Source organism: Otolemur garnettii, unplaced genomic scaffold, assembly GCF_000181295.1.
Source record: "Otolemur garnettii isolate 467f Iridium unplaced genomic scaffold, OtoGar3 scaffold00212, whole genome shotgun sequence".
Taxonomy (NCBI): Eukaryota; Metazoa; Chordata; class Mammalia; order Primates; family Galagidae; genus Otolemur; species Otolemur garnettii.
In genome coordinates, this window is record NW_003852607.1 from 1,726,964 (window position 1) to 1,730,960 (window position 3,997).

Here is a 3,997-nt window from a genome sequence, read left to right on the forward strand (position 1 = left end):
GTGGGAAGGAGTCTTTTAGAAATTAGTGTGGTCAGGAATACAAAAAAGTAATGTGCTGAAACATGACTGCCAAGTCCATCTAAATCAAGACACCACAGAAGGAAAGGCCAAAGACAGGAAAGGAGAGTATGGAAGAAAAGAAGAAACAGGATGTGGCTGCAGACTGATGATTCCTTAGCAGAGAAGTCCATTTGAGGAAACAAAGCTAGCAGAAGGATACTGACGATGCCTGCCTTTGATACATTATTGAAATTGAGGCACAGAAAAAACTCACTAATTAGAACGTTAAATAAGTTTTTTTTTCCTTTGAGACAGAGTCTTACCATGTCACCCTCCGTAGAATTATATGGCATCACAGCTCACAGCAACCTCAAACGCTTGTGCTTAGGCCATTCTCTTTCCTCAGCCTCCCAAGTAGCTGGGACTACAGGTGCCCGCCATAACACCCGGCTATTTTTTTGTTGCAGTTGAATTGTTGGAATTGTTGTTTAGCAAGCCTGGGCCAGGTTCAAACCTGCCAGCCCTGGTGTATGTGGCTGGCACCATAACCACTGAGCTACAGGTGCAAAGGCCTAAATAAATAATTTTTTTTTTTTTTTTTGGTAGAGATAGTGTCTCCCTTTATCACCCTTGGTAGAGTGCTGTGGTGTCACATAGCTCACAGCAACCTCCAACTCCTGGGCTCAGGCAATTCTCTTGCCTCAGTCTCCCAAGTACTTGGGACTAAGGGTGCCCGTCACAATGCCTATCTATTTTTTGTTGTAGTTTTGGCCAGGGCCGGGTTTGAACCTGCCACCCTCGGTATATGGGGCTGGTGCCCCACTCACTGAACCAGAGGCACCACCCTAATAAATAATTTTTATATGGGCATGCAGGTGCAGACATTATACTTGCAAATCTATGGAACAGAATTATACTGTGTCAGTTAAAATTCTGACCCCGGGAGAAAACACAAACTGATTTAGTAACCAACATATAAATATCTCATAGTCAACTATGGGAACAAAGCTGTGGTATGAGGCTAAAATAGAAGACATTTAAAGGAAAGATGATTTGATAATGTTGGAAGACATTAGGGTTATATGTCTTAAAATATTTACCCTGAAATTAACTTTACCACATTGAATGACCTGTGAATTCTATTTTTAGGTGCATGTTCAACAAATTCTACATGTACATTCTAGGAGACTGTCTATGGCCATACCACCCTGAATGTGCCCAATCTCTTCTGATTTCAGAAGCTAAGCAGCCCAGGCCTGGTTGGTATTTAGATGGGGAGATTCTAGGAAATTACACGCAGGTATGCTCCCAGTGGGACCCTCTGAGAAGAAAGGGATGATTTCATGCTGTGCACACAAAGACACAGTAAGCTAGGATCCAGCAATGTAGATAGATCCTGGGTGCAGAATGATGACCCACTGGCTGAGCAAGTAGAGGGATGTTTCAAGAAACAAAGCTGGAAGGCTATTACAAAAATCTGCCCTTGATCACATTAGTGAAATTAAATAAAAACAGTGACTACAGTATTTAATAAATACTGTCTTTACAGGAAAAAACACTTTTGGTATATAAAAATTGGAAGGGTTAATCTAATTTTTTTACATATAAAAATACAGTGTCCTGGCTTGGCACCCATAGCTCAGTGTTGTGATGCCAGCCAGATACACTGAGGCTGGCAGGTTCGAACCCGGCCCGGGCCAACTAAAACAACAACAAGTGCAACAACAACAACAACAAAAAAGCCAGGCATTGTGGGTGGTGCCTGTGGTCCCAGCTATTTGGGAGGCTGAGGTAAGAGAATTGCTTAAGCACAAGAGTTGGAGGTTGCTGTGAGCTGTGACTTCACGGCACTCTACCAAGGGTGACAGTGAGACTCTATCTCAAAAAAAAAAATCAAAAAACAGTCGAATAGTATTATTTAGTATCATCAAATAAAGAATATACATATTTGAGAAGTTTACTCCCCTGTAACACAACAAGCAATTTGTGGATAAAGCAGAACTGAAGAATAGGTGAGGGACCTTATAAAGGAAGAAATACATATGTTGGTCTTTTGCCTGGTCCTGACATATTGTCCCTAATCACTTGGAATTTTCTGAGTAATAGGAGCATGGTTTGTTCCAACAAGACAACACCTGTAGTCTCTTGGCTGGGGCTGGTCAAGTCATGGTTAGGAGCAGGGAACTGTCAGCCCCAATTGCCAGTTCCCTCACAGGAAGGCAAGGGAGGCTAGAGAGTGAGGTAATACCAAACAAGCTATGTGAAGAGCCTGCCAGAAAAATCCCTGAGCTACAGAAACTGGAGAGCTTCCAATAAAGAACATGTAAAAACACATGGAGAGCAGGACATCCAGAGCTCCTGCGCCTCCCCAGGTACTTGGCCCTGTGCATCTCGTTGCCTGCCTGTTCATGTGGATGATTCAAATATCCTCCAGAACAAACCAGTGAATGTACCTGTTTCCATGAGTTCTGTGAGCCAACACTGAAAATTAGTCACAGCAAAGAATAGGATCATAAACCCGAAATATAGGCAAGGTCATAAGGACAAGAGACAATTCACTACTTGTGATTGGCATATGAGTTGGAGGACAGTACTGGGGACTCAACTCATAGGTTGTATGATCTGATTCGAAATCCACATAGAAAGGGTCAGAATTGAATTATAGGACCCCCCCAAAAATGGGCTGTTGGTGGGGAGAAATCCTCACACATAGTAGTGACCAGAAGTGACCCATTCTGTGTTGAGTTGTAACGATCACAGGAGTAACACTTAGCTTTTCCTGTCTCACACAAATGGGAACAAGCAGAGTGGGCTCAAGACACCTCCATGCAGTTTCCAGGGCCCCAGATACAAAGGAATAGCAGCCCATGTTTTCCCATTTCCTTATTTTAGGTCTTCCAATTAAAGGTAATGGGGGGAACCTGCACAGGTCCAGCTATCAGGATAATAGAGGCCACAGCTCTGGCCTGTATGGACAGAGAACTGAGCAGCAGATGGAATTAAGTACAGAACAAAAGACCACAGGGGAAAGAGAAGCCCTAGAAATGGCCCTCCCTGTACTGCAGTGTCAGGGGCCAAAGAAGAGTTCACAGAAGCCACACAACAGGGCCTTGCCCATCACGTTAGAAACTTGTCCCTTTTGAGCTGCAGACCACTGGAGAGTAAAAAAAATAAATTGTTCCACGTGTAAAGGACAGAGATCAGTGGCATGAAGAGAGACTTATGTTCAGAGCTCACAGGATTCAAATGTGTTTGCCCATAGTGCTCTCACCAGCAGACTTTCCCACACACTGGGGAATGGTGCTGCTTCCGCTGTGCCCACCTGATCTCTCACCTGAAATCGCACCTTGCATCCATTCCCCCACATCTGGGTTTCTTGCTGTTTTCACTTTATTCTCCAGAGTCCAGGGCTCATTCTCTTGTTCCAACATGGAGAAAACACTTGGGTGACAGAGATTCCTGCTCATGAAAAGAAAGGAACATGATGTGCTAGAGCTTTCCCAGAATCCCAAGCCCATGTTCAGGTAGGAGAGAGGAAATTATAGGTGGTCAATACAATATTTCACAGGCTCAGCGACTATAGCTCAGTGGCTAGGGCACCAGCCACATGCATTGAGGCTGAGGAGGTTGAAGTCTGGCTTAGCTTGCTAAACAATGATAACCGCAACCAAAAAATACCTGGGCATTGTAGCGGGCACCTATAGTCCCAGCTACTTGGGAGGCTGAGGTGAGAGAATCGCTTAAGCTCAAGAGTTTGAGGTTGCTGTGATCTGTGACACCACAGCAATCTACCAAGTGCAACACAGTGAGACCCTGTTTCAAAAGAAAAAAAAAAATTTCACAGATTTATCCACTGAGTATTTCAAAAACTGTAGGAGGCAGATATCCTGCCCCATCTCCCAATTACTGAATCAGAAGCAGAGTGGGGGCTCGGCGCCTGTGGCTCAAGCGGCTAAGGCACCAGCCACATACACCTAAGGTGGCGGGTTCGAATCCA

The 3,997-nt window shown here is 44.3% G+C and overlaps 1 protein-coding gene across 1 annotated transcript in view; it reads right to left on the reverse strand.

Annotated features, from left to right (window-relative positions):
* The window catches only part of LOC105888164 (zinc finger protein 83-like), an 11,547-nt gene that overhangs the window by 3,829 nt on the left and 3,721 nt on the right, over positions 1 to 3,997 (reverse strand).